The 15,084-nt window shown below is 42.1% G+C and overlaps 1 protein-coding gene across 1 annotated transcript in view; it reads right to left on the bottom strand.

The window, feature by feature from the left end:
• The window catches only part of WDFY4 (WDFY family member 4), a gene marked incomplete at its 3' end in the record, with an annotated part of 258,736 nt that overhangs the window by 46,824 nt on the left and 196,828 nt on the right, over positions 1-15,084 (bottom strand). The window lies entirely within an intron of this gene.

Raw genomic sequence — 15,084 nt, 5'->3', positions numbered from 1 at the left:
TATTTTCTGCAGAGCATTTAAACCACCTGACATAATCTTGGCTCTTTTTGTTTGTTTTGTTTTTCTTGCTTGATTTGCTTTCTCCTAAAATAGGAGTTTCACGAGAAACACGTCTGTCATGTTCACTGCATATCTTCTCATCTGACCTGACCTGTAGAATGACTCGAGTACAAATTGTTGAACAAATGAATGAATGAATGAATGAATGAGCAAGTGAGTTGCCTGGGCTCTAGCAAGCTCTAGAGGTTAAAAGTGGACAAAGGTATTATCATACCTACAAGTTGCTGTTACATTTCTTTTCTTTTATTATTATCACTATTATTACTAATAATTTGTGTTTAAAAGGCTGCAAAGACTTTTGTGCTTGGGAATCAGCAAAGATTGTTCCACAAATCCTACATCTGGGATTAATGATCAGTGGGGAGTGTCTTGGGGCTACTAATTTGAGGGAGGCAATCAATATGGTGCTGTTTGGTGACTCTATCAGCATTATTTACCATCATAAAGGTGCCAGGAAGCAGATTACCGTTCACTGAGTACCCAGTGCACACTAGTCACTTAACATACAGTCATCACTTCATTTACTCTTCACAACAACTTGCAATTTCCTAACCCATTTTGCAGATCAGTAAACTGAGCTCATGATTAAAACCAGGTGGGCAGTGAAGGTGGGGATGGAGCCCAGTTCTATTGGCCTCAAAGCCTCCACATTCTCTGCTGTCCGAGTGCCTGTCTTCTATTGAGTTACTTTACACATAACAGGAAGGGAACAGACAGAATGGCTAACACATGGGTAATATCCCTATTTGTAAAATGCTGAAGAGCTTCCCTGTCCTAAACAAAGTGTGGGCCGCTATGTTGCCTTTGTTCACATCATTCCTAGCAAGTTGTATCTATTTGTCCAAAGTCGCCCGAAAAGGGTTCTCTCTTCTTAATGATAGTCCCGAATGTTTTAGTAATAACTTCAAATAAGCCTGATAAAGACTCAAGGAGGAAAGGGAAACGTGAATTCAGAAAATATTTCTACAGAAAAAGGATTAGAAATTACAGCATTTTTGAAAGACAGGTGCCTTACATACAAAGAGCCCCAAACCATCCTTTTGCACTCTTTTTCTTTAACCTAAAGTATCCCTTTAAAAATGAGACCATGGTCCTTCCAATGCCCTTCACCTCTGGATGGGGGGAAAGTTTAGCTGAGGTTTATACAAACACACACACACATTGCACCATACTGCTGTCACCCATATGTAAAAGGCTATGTGGTTTTTATATCACAGTCACCTGTGCTTGACCGAGAGGTTTCAGTGCAGTGGTGGGCTTGCTGGCTCTGAGAGAACATCTCTAGAGGGAAACAAGAGTGGCTGCCTACCACGTCCCCCTCCCCTGACTCTCTAGCATGGCCAAGCTTGTCGGAGACTCAGGAGAGCATGCGGCTGGCCCAGGGCTGGGTTTCCTCCTGGCTCAGGTAGAAATTAGAGAGGAGAGGGCACGGCCCTGTCGGTGGTCACTCTGGGGGAAGTGTAGGGACTGGCCTTCTCTCCTTGGTTTGACACGCCCTGGAGATTTTTCTCACAACAGCTGAAGTATCATTTGAAAAATAAGCCAGATCATGTCTGCCCTGGGTTTTGTTTTTTTTTAAATCGTGTCTTTGGCCTCCCTTCCTTCCTTCTTTTCTTCCTTCTCTCCCTCCCTCCTTCCTTCTCCCACCCTCATGCTGTCCCTCCCCATCCCTCTGTCACAGAGCCTTTCCATCTGGAGCATCCTCTATCTGAAATCCCCTCCCTGTCTCCCCGTATCCTCACTTCCTTCCATCTCTGCTCAGTTGTCTTCTGTTCAAAGATGCCCTTCCTGGTCACCTCTTCAAAATACCACATCTCCCAACACCACTCTCTTGTTTCTTTTGCCCCTGCTCTTTCTATTCTTGGCACTCTTCGCCACCCGGTGTTATGTTTGTCTGCTTTGGTTCATCTCCCTTTTAGGATGTGAGCACAGCCTTCATTTAGTTTGCTGCATAAATCAGCGCCTCGCTGATAGTAGTTATCCAGTGTGAACTATGCATGAAGAAATGAATTCCAAAGGGCCAGGGAAGGTGTGGCTGTTCCCTTACAGTTGATCCTCAGGGCTCCCCTTCAAGGTATCTCACAACTTCACAGGTGGACGGGTTTACAGCAAAGCTTTCCTTGGAGCTAGGACTGTTGTACAGCAAATGGGGGTACCACACCACGGGGCTGGCCAGTGCACGCAGCTGGGTACACCTGGGTCTGCACCATGTCCACCCCTCAGCAAGTTCTCACTGGGGCCAGATGGGGTCGTGGTGCAGAAAGAATGCACATATCACTGGGCACTTGAGAAATGCCCCCCACTCTGCGATCCTGGGTGCGTGCGTGGCTCTGTGCCTCAAAGGAGCTATATCTCTTTGTCCTCCAAATAAAGTAATTTGAGGTCTGCACCTGGGAGGCGGGAATGCCCCAGCAAGTAAGTACGCTGGGCTGTGGGGTCTGAATCAGGGTTCTACCCAGTTGGAATCCTGGAGTGCTGGCTCCACTGTCATCAGTTGTGCTGCCCTGTCCAGCTGCGGCTCCTCCCTGCACTCCATCCCCCACCGTCACAGCAAAGTCCTCCGAGGCCCTCACTCACCCTCACGCCACCCTTCAGAAGCAGCCACTTTTGTTATCCCATTTACAGAAGTCGGGGCTGAAGCTCAGTGAGGCTCCACAGACTGTTCAGGGTCACCTGACAGTAAATGGGGAGCTGGGTGGCGACCCACGTGGGTCTAAAGCCCCTGCGCTTTTCGCCCTGCCAAGCCACTTCTCTGAGCCCAGCTTCCTTATCTGCAATGGAAGCCACGGCTGTGAGGAGAGAATGCAGTCGGGTCCGTCTGGCAATAGCAGTGCTTAAACCACGGTGATTGAAATTGAATTAATGCTCACCTCTTGGGGTTTAAAGGTGCCAGCACTGACTTTGGTGCTTTGCTTCCCGGGTGTCAAGGTTGCTTTGTGTGCTTTGAATGTGTTGGTTGATGAACAAGACATTTCTAGTCTGTTAAACTAATAATCTTAACATTTTATTTTAATTGTAAGGCACCTATTCCCTTTTGTTCCTTTAACAAATCCAATTAAAACAGAGTACATTCAGAATCACAAAATAGATGCTATTAAACCAATAAGAAATCATAATCTTTTGTTATTGGGCCATGTGACCCCCTGGGAACTTTTGCTCCAAATAAAAGTTGAATTCTTATTACCGGCCAGGGGGAAAAGGGCAGTTTGACGGATAATGGCTTCCCAGGCACCACATGTGCAGACCCACACTGGTGCTGAGGATGCAGAAGTACACAATATTAGGGGTAGAGGAAGGTATACATGCATAATATAAGATCCTTAGCACTGCGTTGATCCAATTAACCGGATAATTGCCAAGTGAAATGAACCTGATAATTTCCACACAGATACTCTGTGTGCTGTAGCTCTGATGTCATGGAAAGAACATCCCACCCAGAAGCCCTGGAGTAAGGCAAGCGGTGTGAGCTTGGATAAACCACTTTACACCCACCCCCACCCCCAGGTCCTTATCTTTGGGTGGGAGGAATATTCCTACCTCAGAGGAGAGCTGTGAGGACTGAATGAAATGGCAAACTGGAGGGTGCCTGCTGTGTGAAGGAGGCATAAAGGGCCTCTAAGGGCTGGCGGAGAGAATGTGTGTGTTGGGGGCTGTAGGGGGTGGAGCGCATCGTAGGACCCGCACTCGGAGAAGGCCTGCTGTTTGGGAACCGCGGAAGTGCATCTTCCAAGTGTTAGGTTTCCAGGTGAGCCCACACTGTGAAAATCGCACTTCTGGTGGCTGCACACAGCCTCTCAGGGCCCTGCACAACTGGCAGCCCTCCACCCGCCTCCCCACACCGGCCCAGGGCAGCAGAGGGACGGCTTCTCTGGTGGGCATGTGGGAATGCTGAGGGCCAGGGTTCTGGGGCCATGCTGGACGAAAACATGCATCTTTACAGGAAGCTCACACCATGGGGGCTCGTGGGGACTGGAGGGGCCGAGGAACAACAGATTCCTGTCTCTATCACCACGCACTTGGGGCACAGGCCCATTAAACGAACTGGCTGGTGGCATTACATGTACCCTTTAAACTGTTCCCCTCTCTCTACCTCCTTCTCTTTTTGTCAATCTCCATGCTCTTACACTTAAATGACTCCACTAATGCTAGTAAAATATGTTTAAAATCCGTATTATTCAGCTATATTCAGATATAGACACATATATATATCTATGAAAACAAGCACCCCACACATTGGTCCCTGGACAGTGGGATAACAGGCAACAAGACTAAAGAAAAGGCAACAGAAGGAAAAGAGAGGCAGGATAGTGTAGTGGGATGATCATAAACTTTGGTATTACACACCTAGGTTTGTAGGTGTGTAATAGCTAGGTAGCCTAGGTTTGGCTGAGCTGTGTTGTCTTGTGAACTTGGGGAAGGCATTTGACTTCTTTGAGCCCCAATTCTCCTATATTAAAAATAGGACTGACACTTTGCATAATTACTATGGAGATTAGAGATATAGAAATGGTCCAGCAGCATGCTTGCAATAGTTACTTTGGTACATATCACCTGAATGAAGAGTAGTAAGTGGCTCTTGACATTGTGAAGCATTTCCAAAATTGATGCCGGAAAACTTCCATAACTGTGGGGCCCCTGTAAGACTCCACCCCCGCTGTCCACATCTCTCTCCTGCTGTCATTCTCTCCATCATCTCTGCCAGGTGTCTGGTGGCGGTATTGCTGTGAGCTGCACAGAAATCTTTCTGCCTCTAGTCTGTCCCCTTCCTAGCAATCTGTCCTTCTGCTCACAGGAAAGCAGGGCTCGATATAATGTAGCTGGGGGCAGAGGTGGAAAAAAATAAAACCACTTAATGGTTATACCTCCAGTGAGTCTATACTCCAAAAAGCAGACAAAATTGTAAAGCAAGTAGTAGAGCACACAGCTCCTGGCCCAGAGTGGGTGCTGGACAAACAGTAGTTCTTTCCTCCAGTGCAGACGATGCCTGAGTTGAACATTCGTGCCTTTTTTAGAGGTCTGGCAGAGCTTCTAGACACACCCACTCAACAGAGAGCCCCGCAGTGACCACTCACGTCTCCACCTGCCACAGGGCTTTTCACATGAACGAACAGCTCATTCTGGGAAGGGGTGGAGGGCACAGGGAGTGATCTGAAGGCTCATGGGAAGTCACAGCACAGGCGAGGCTCTCCCCTTACATATCTAGTGAATGGGTCTTATGAGAGTTGGGAGAAAGAATAATGACTTTTGAATGAGTGACTTCACTGAGGGAAGTTTGCATTACTTCCCCTTAAGAGATGTCCCACAAGCAAAAGACATTTCTCATCCACATGGCACAAAGCTTGCTATGAAGTTAGTCCCAAATATTGATGGTGACTTTGGGGGTTTCAGTTGTACAATATGTCTATCCTGGTCTCAGTGCATCAGTGAAAAGGGTGAAGTAATTATTGTGAGATTGTGTTAGCAAGATGTTTAAAGATATCAGATACATATAAACAAAGTCAGTCTTAAAAATATACATGAGTGTGAAGCATCAGATAAATTCTAGTATCATAGTGAAGATAATGATCTTACAGCTGAAAATGCTTGCAAATATTCTGATGGCATTAAAATATAAGTTGCCATTACATTTTTAATTTAGATATCCATGGGGTGTCCCACCATGCTGTTTGATTCACAATGACTAGATAGAAAAATTAATAGAAAATAAAGTCAAACCAACTGGTCCAGTTTTCCTAAAGTATAAAAACCAATTGTACAAGACAAAAAGTACATTTAGAAACTTCTCATATTTGGGTTTCCAAGCTGTTCATGTGAAATGAAATCTATTATTTGACTACCCATCTATCTGTCTGTTCATCCACCTGTCTGTTCATCTATCTACCTATCCATCTATCTGATTATCTATTTACATTTCTTTCTCTCTATAATTGCCAGCTTCCCTTGTGTGGATTGATCCCACGCTGATATGTGAGGATGCTACGAATTGATAATAACAGTTCATCTAATCAGACTTAGTTGTATTGAAAGATCATCAGTTTCACACTTCTTTTGCCAATACTTACTCTCCTACCCAATGGGCAGGCCTGGGCAGGATGCTGACCATTCAGAGTTGTATAAGAAAAGGGGTGTCCCTGGGCTTTGGAGGCTCCCGGCACTGGTCTGCTTCTAGTGGTTCTCACAGCTTAGAGGGGTCAGAATGGACCCTGAGCAACACACCCTGCCCTCCACAACCAAAAGCAAGGGTCCCAGCCAGGTAAAGTGGCCCTGAGGAGAAGCATGAAGAGGGTGGGGGCTGAGCATGCTTCATCTGGCCTGGGGCTGTCTGGGGGCCCAGAATGCACTGAGGAGGAGGTGAAGTGCTTATCCCGGCCAGCCCCTTACTTTGCCTGCAAGTGATGAATGAATGAACAGGCTCTGAGCCAAAGGACCTGGTGGGGAGAAGCTCCTTAATGGAGAAGTCCCTGTGGACAGCCCCATGCTGCTTCCTCCCCATCAGTCATCAGAGAAGGGAGGGCTGTGGGGGACCAGGCACAGCTGGGCTCACCTGGCTGGATCTCCAGTCTACTGGAAGCATCCTTCCCATCTAGGCCCTTCTGCCCATACTTGATGTGTTTGTCCTCCCTCAGGTGAACTTTATCTTAAATACAAGAAATACAAAAGACAGCCTAGGCTTTTGGGGACTCGGAATTTGGCGGCCAGAATCAGTAACAACCTAGATTTTAGCTCTTTGAGCTTAGAGACTGGCCCCATTTACTGTTCACCTGTATAAATAACACAGAGACTTGGTACCTAGTAGGCTCTCGATATACTTACTGAATTGAGTGTACAAATGAATGAATGAATGCAGGAATAAGCACATGGAGTTGGCTTAAATTAGTCCCAAAGAACTAACAAGGATCATGGACAAAGGAAACTTTACTACTTTTTCAGATTCATGGGATAGAGTTGTCAAATAAAATACAGAACTATGCAATGTTTGGGATATACATATACTCAAAACTATCCACTGTTTATCTGAAGCTCAAATTTAACTGGGCATCTTGCAATTTTATTTGCTAAATCTGGCAACCTTACCATGAGAAGTCATTGATAAACATGATCAGAACTCAGGCTCCCCTGATCTCAGTCCATGTTTTTTTTAATTAAGATTCTAACTCAAGTGCAATGGAACAGTTTTTCTGATATGTCACTTTGTGTATAGCTGTTCCCTGAAGTGTGCATGTGCATACACATGGTAGACATGCATACATACCCAGCAGTGCCCACATGATACACGTGTGGATGCCCTTCACAGGGCAAAACAAGTCTGAGTGGGGGCATGAAAAAGTCACAGACTTCCAAGCCGGGCTGAGAACGACAGAAATAGACTATGGAGTCCCAAATATTTTTAAGTTTTTTTAAAAATTTAAATTTCCCTACAGCAAAGTTGCTTCTTTTGTATACAGTTCTCTGAGCTCTAACATGTACAGCTTCATGTAACCACCACCACAGTCAAGGTACGGGCAGTTCCAACACCCCAGAAAACTCACTTGTGCTGCTCCGTTGTTGTCAAACCTTCCCCATCCCTATTCCCTGGCAACCACTGATCTAGTTTCTGTACCTATGGTTGTGACTTTTCCAGAATGTTGTATAAACGGAATCATTCATGATGTAGACTTTTAAGATTGTCTTCTTTTACTCAGCAAGATGCTTTTGAGAGTCATCCAAGTTGTTGCACATATCAATAGATTTGTTCTCTTTATGTTTAATAGTATCCATTATAAGGATAAGCCACAATTTCTTATCCATCCACTGAAAGACCTTCAGGTTTTTTCTGTTTTTGGCAATTATGAAGAGAGCAGCTATAAACACAAGTTTTTGTGTGAACATGAGGTTTTAGTTTTTGGGGGGGTAAATACCTAGTTGGGGGAATGCTGGGTCATACGATAAGTATATAGTTAATTTCATCAGGAACTGCCAAACTGTTTTTCACAGTGACTGTACCATTTTTAATCCCCAGTAACAATATCTGAACATTCTAGTTGCTCCACACCCTAGCCAAATCTTTGTATTATTGGTTTTTATGTTTTGTTTTGTTTTAGGCATTTTAGTAACTGTGCAGTGGTATCTGACTGTGATTCATTTGCATTTCCCTAGTGACTAATGATAACTGAGCAATGCTTTGTGGTTTGGTGGGCCTATTGGCCATTCATATAACTTCTATGGTAAAATGTCTCATTAAATCCCTTGGGCATTTTTTTAAAATTGTATTGTCTTCTTTCTTACTGTTGACCTTGAGTTCTTTATAGATTCTGAATACTAGTCCTTTGTTGGATATGAATTTTTGTTTGTTTTACAGAGCAAAAAGTTCAAATTTTGTTGAAGTCCAATTTGTCAATATTTTCTTTTACGGGTTGTACTTTTGCCAAACTCAAGGTCATGAAAACCTTCTCCTTCGTTTTCTTTTAAAAGTTTTATGGTTTTACACTTTACATACCTATGACCCATTTTGAGTTAGAGTTAATTTCATTAGTTCGAGATTCAATTTTTTTGCATATTGGGTAATCAATTGTTCCAACACAATTTGTTGAAAAGTCTGTTGTTTCTCCATTGAATTTCTCTTGAATTTTTGTCAAAAAACAATTGACCATTTTGAACATATTTATATGGATATAGTTCTGGACTCTGTTTTCTATTCCACTGATCAATATACTATCCCTTCATCAATACCACATTTTGTAATTACATGGTAAGTTTTAAAATCAGGAAGCATGAATCCTCCAACTTTGTTTCTTTTTCAAAATTGTTCTGAATTTCTAGCTCCTTTACCTTTCAATATAAATTTTAGAATCTGTTTATTCATACATACAAATAATCCTGCTGGAATCTTTATTGGAATCACATTGATCTTTAGACCAATTTGGAATGAGTTTACATCTTAACTACATTAAGTTTTTCAGCTCATGAATGGTATGTTTCTCCATTTGTTTAGATCTTCTTTGCTTTGTTTCATCAGTGTTTTGCAATTTTCATCACAGAAATCCTGCACTTTTTTTGTTTTTACTTACGTGAAATATACAAGTATTTTATTCTTTGGAGCATTATTATTTTTCAAATTTCAGTTTCCAATAGCTCATTGCTAGTATACAGAAATTCAGTGGAGTGCTTTTTGTGTAAACGTGTATCCTACAACCTTGCTAAACTCACTAGTCAGTTCTAAGAATGTCTTTTAAACTCTGTAGGATTCTCTACCTGGACAAGCAGCTCATCTGTGAGAAGGACAGTTTTATTTCATTCTTTCCTAACTCTATGCCTTTTATTTATTTATTTATTTGCATTATTACACTGGCTAGAATTTCCAATATAATGTTAATAGGAATAGTGAGAGTTTACCTTCTTGCCTTGTTCTCAAACTTAGGGGAGAAAGCATTCAGTCTGTCACCGATTATATTAACTATAGGGTTTTTCTTTTTTTGTGGGGGTCCTCTATCAGGTTAAGGAAGATAAACTGGATTACTTGTTTTCTCAGAGTTTTTGTCATGAATAAATGTTAAGTTTTGTTACATGTTTTTTCAGCATAAATATGATCATGTATGTTTTTCTTTTTAGTCTGTTAACGTGTTATATTACATTGCTTTCTGAATATTGAATCAACCTTGCATTTCTACTTGGGTGTCATGTATTATTCTTTTTATATATTGGTGGATTCAATTTGCTAATCTGGTATGCGGGCCTCTCACTGTTGTGGCCTCTCCCGTTGTGGAGCACAGGCTCCGGACGCGCAGGCTCAGTGGCCATGGCTCACGGGCCCAGCCGCTCCACGGCATGTGGGATCTTCCCAGACCGGGGCACAAACCCGTGTCCCCTGCATCGGCAGGCAGACTCTCAACCACTAGGCCACCAGGGAAGCCCAATTTGCTAATATTTTGTTGAGAATTTTTATGTTCATGTTCATGAGGGATATTGGTCTGTCGTTTTCTTTCTTTGTATTGTCTCTGTGTGATTTTAGTATCAGGGTAATGCCGGCCTCAGAAAATAAGTTAGGAATTGCTGCCTCTTCTATTTTCTGGAAAAGTTGGTGTTGTTATCTTTAAATGTTTGGTAGAATTTGCCAATAAAACCATCTGAGACTGGAGGGTTTTTTGGGAAGCTTTTCAACTGTGAATTCAGTCTCTTTAATAACTATAGGTCTTTAAGGGTGTCTATTTCTTCATGGGTAAGATTTTAGTTTACAGTCGATTTCATCTAAGTTTTTTTCTAAAGTTGTTTGTACTATTCCTTTATTATCCTTTTAATGTCTATGCGTTTTTAGTCCTATCCTCTCTTTAATTACTGATCTTCATAATTTGTGTCTCCTCTCTTTTTTAAATCGTACACATAGCAGCACTATTTTAAAAAATTAATTAATTAACTTATTTTTGGCTGCGTTGGGTCTTTGGTGCTGTGCGTGGGCTTTCTCTAGTTATGGCGAGTGGGGGCTACTCTTCGTTGCAGTGCACGGGCTTCTCATTGCGGTGGCTTCTCTTGTTGCAGAGCACGGGCTCTAGGTGCATGGGCTTCAAAAGGTGTGGCATGTGGGCTCAGTAGTTGTGGCTCACGGGCTCTAGAGTGCAGGCTCAGTAGTTGTGGCGCACGGGCTTAGTTGCTCCACAGCATGTGGGATCTTCCTGGACCAGGGCTTGAACCCGTGTCCCCTGCATTGGCAAGTGGATTCTTAACCACTGTGCTACCAGGGAAATCCCTCTTTTTTTTTTATTTCATTGTCAGTCTGGCTAGATATTTATCAATTTTATTAAACCTTTCAGTGAACAAGCTTTTAATTTCACTGATTTTCTCTATTGTCTTTATCCTTTCAATTTTATTGATTTCTGCTCATTTTTACTATTTCTTTTTTGTGCATCCTTTAGGTTTATTTTACTCTTCTTTACTACTTTATTTAATGTAAAAGTCTGTTATTGATTTGAGACCTTTCTTATTTTTTAAAATATTCCTAGTATGAATGTTTAACGTTATAAATTTTCCTCTAATCACTGCTTTAGTTGCATACCATAAGTTTTAATATGTTCTATTTTTATATTCAGTTCAAAGTATTTTCTAATTTCCCTTGAGATTTCTTTGACTCACAGAGTATTTATGAATATGCTGTTTAATTATTATGCTGTTATGCTGTTAACTATTTGGAGATTTTCTAGTTATTCTGATAATGACTTCTAACTTAATTCCATTATTTTTAGAGAACATTCTTTATATGATTTCAATTCATTTATATTTGTTAAGATTTGTTTCAGGACCATGAATGTAGTCTATATTTGTGAATGTTCCATGTGCACTTGAAAAGAATGTGTATTCTGTTGCTGGGTAGAGTGTTTTATAAATGTCAATTAGATCCCACTGGTTGGTGGTAATGTCCAGTTCTTTATCATTGGTTCTCATCTGGCAATTTTGCCCCTCAGTGGACAGTTGGGAATGTTTAGAAACATTACTGGTTGTTCAACTAATGGAGAGCTACTGGCATTTAGTGGGTAGAATATTCTTACTTTCCGCTGCTATACATCCTGCAATGCACAGGACAGGCCTTTCCCCCATCACCACCCCATCCCTGCCAACAACAAAGAATTATCTAGCCCAAAATGTCAACAGAGCCAAGGTTGAGAAACCCCATTCCTTGCTGATTTTCTCTCTAGTCCTATTGATTACTGAGAGAGAAGTATTGATAGCTCCAACTCTAATTGTATATTTGCCCATTTTTTCTTTCAATGTTATCACTTTTTGCTTCATCTATATTAAAACTCTCTTGTTAAGTACACCTTTTCCCATTCTTTTAGTTTAACTTACTTTTGTTTATTTAAAGTGTTTTTCTTATAGATGGCATATAATTGGGTCTTTTTCTTTTATAATCCATTCTGAAAACTATCCATTCCGATTGCTCTGGGGACTAAAATATACATACTTATCTTTCTACAGCCTACTTAGAATTAATATTTTACCACTTCCAAAGCAATGTAAAAATCTTACCTACCTTATAGGTGTCATTAACTTCCCCCATTATGTTGTCGTTGTCATATGTATTCCATCTACATACATTGACAGTTATAATTTTTGCTTTCAACCATCATTCGTATTTTAAAGATTGTAAGAGGAGAAAAACAGCCTATTATATCTACCACATATTTACATTTCCATTGCTCTTCCCTTATTCTCAAGGTCCAAGCTTCCCTCTAGTATTGTTTCCCTTTCATCTAAAGACTTCTTTTATCATTTATTTAATAGCAGCTCAACTAGTGGCAAATCTTTTTATTTTTCATTTATCTAAGTGTCTATTTTGCCTTCATTCATAAAGAATGTTTTTATTTACTGTCTGGTTGACAGTTCTTTTTTTCAGCATTATTTTAAAAATATTTTTCCAGTACCTCTGGCCTTCACAGTTTCTAGTGAGAAACCTGTAATAATTTGTATGCTGTTCCCCTGTAGGCAATGTGTTGTTTTTTTTCTTTAATTTTTGCTTTAATTATGAGCAGTTTGATAACGTCTGAATGTGGATTTCTTTGAGTTTATTTATCCTGTTTGCAGTTCACTGAGCTTCTTGAATCCATAGTTTTTATGTCTCTCACCAACTTTTAGAAGTTTTTACCCATTTTTCCTTCAAATATTTTTCTGCACCACAAGCCTTTATCGTCTTCTTCTTCTTCTTCTAGGATGTATCTTTATATCCATATTGATATATACATGTATATTTTGAGCAGGTAGTCACAGGCTACAAGTTCTGGCAAACCTTCTGTAGACTACGTTTATAATGTCCATTCAGTTTGCAAAGAATTTACAGTACTATTCGAATCAGCCCTTCATGTTGCTACCCAGGCACCAGTCTGAAACCTGCACAGTGCTCAGTTCACAAAGCCTTTGGGCTCAGGGTTTGGAAGTAGGTACTCAAGACCCTGTTCAGGGTTTGGTCTATTCATGGGCAGCTCAGGGTGTATCCTGGAGTTCATATACAACTTTATTAAACTCTCTCCTCTTTGCAATCTCCCCAACACTTTGTGGTTCCCAGGAGTTGCCCTCCCCTCCTTGGTCTTCTGGCTAGAAATCCAGGGAACTTGTTTTCTAAATCTGTTGTGTACTTCCTGCCACTGTCTCTCTCCAGGGCCAAGTAGCAGTGGGATAGTGAGAAAAAAAGCAAACTTCCACACACTTGGGACAACAGTTTGGTCAAAGACAATGGTTCTCCCCCTTTAGAGTTTTAAGTGCCTGCATGCCTGACTCCAGTGATACAGGATTGCCTGAGGCTGAGGCAGAAGAGAATGGAAAAGATGAATAGAAAAAAACGGGATCTCCCTCACCCTGACCCTAAAAGGCCCCGTCTCCCTGTCCTTGGCCAGTGAGGGAGGTTTTTGTTGGAAATCTGTCATCACTGGTGCAAAGTTGGTCTTACTTTGAGTTACTTCTGCAATCTGCCTTACACCATTTATCTTCAGAGTCCTTGGGCCTTTTGCTGCATTCAGTGGGTGAGACGGGCAGAGCGCACTTACTCCATCTTAACTGTGACTGGAACCCCAGCTTTCATTTTTAAACTGCTTTGCCCCATCTGGTTCCACACAGCTGTGTAATACAGATATTTCAATACTGGTGAACACAGTACTGTCTTTGGTAACCAGCCAATCATGCCTGAATGTGGTCGGTTCACTGTTTCTAAAGAATAGGTTCAGCTTACAAGGCCCACTCCAAAGAACATCAGTGCGGCTGAGAGCTGAATACTCTCATCCGGCTATTGTGGAGGGCTCCATCCATCTCAGGAGGCTCTGATCCAGTAGGACTTGCATAGGGTGGAATCCTCAAACCTTCAGCCAGGAGTGGCAAGAGCAGGATTTATAATAAACATGTGGGAGGCATTTTTACCTACTTGCCTTTGGCACTGAGGATTACTGTACAAGGAAAACATGTGATACTAGGCTCACACAGCCTGATTGCTGGCGCTCCATGTGTTACACAAACATGGTTCCTGATGAAGGGCCTGGATGATGAAGTAGAGAAAGTGCAGAGCACCTCTCCCACCCATCCCTACTGGGAGATGGAGGCAGTGCAAGCATTTATCTCCTGACAGCATACTTCTGTCCAGAGTGGGAGCTTGGTCCGAAATAGCATACCAGCAAGCAAGAGACACCAAGCTGTAGAAAAGAAAAGAGCCTCTAGAACAGGCAGGCCGGTTGCATCCTCCTCTTGACTGTAGACCTTCCTCACTCCTGAGTCTCAGTCTTCTTCTCTTTATAGTGGGGATAAGCTTATGGATCTTGCTGGATTGTTGAAGATTAAAATCAATATGTGCAAAGTTCCTGATAGTAATATTTAATAGTTAACATTGTCAAGCTTTTACTATGTGCCAGACACTGCTGTAAGAGCTTTATAGTTTAGATAATTTACACTCCCTTAGAGTCCTAAATGGGAGCTGTTTTCACAAATAAGGAAATCGAGGCACTGAAATTTTAAGCAAATTATTTATGGTAGAACTGGACTTCTAAGCAAGCACTGTGAGGCCAGAATCTACCCGTCATTCTGTACATTCTACTTCTCCGATGGCAGCAATCTGTTATCACACCTATCGGTGCAGAGGTATCTACAGTAGAATCTCAGTGTGAAGAATGTGAGGGGAGGAAGACAAGGCGGGTAGGAGGTGGGAAAAGGCAGCATTCTCTTCAGTTCTGCCAGGCTCCACCCTGGCCCTCTCTTCCACGCTCATGGGCATGCTCTAGGCACATTTTCCTACCTGGGGGCTAAGCAAAGACTTCTCTGTGCTGCTTTTATTTGCACTGCTGTTATAGTAGCCAAGGCCTGACTAGTTCCTCTGGGTCTACAAGGTGAGGAGGGGTGTAATACACAAGTCATTCTTAACTCCCACCTTTATTCCCTTATATCCAGGCTATGTTGCCTCTGAGAACTCAGCAGTCCCACCCTAGGAACTTGTGAGATAACTCTAAGAAAAGACTAGATTTAAGTGAGGGTCTGGGAAATGGCAGATATCCAAGACATAACCCCCCCGACACACACACACCC

This window comes from Hyperoodon ampullatus (assembly GCF_949752795.1).
Source record: "Hyperoodon ampullatus genome assembly, chromosome: 1".
In the NCBI taxonomy this organism is placed as follows: Eukaryota; Metazoa; Chordata; class Mammalia; order Artiodactyla; family Ziphiidae; genus Hyperoodon; species Hyperoodon ampullatus.
This window is presented reverse-complemented; position numbering and strand designations above follow the sequence as displayed.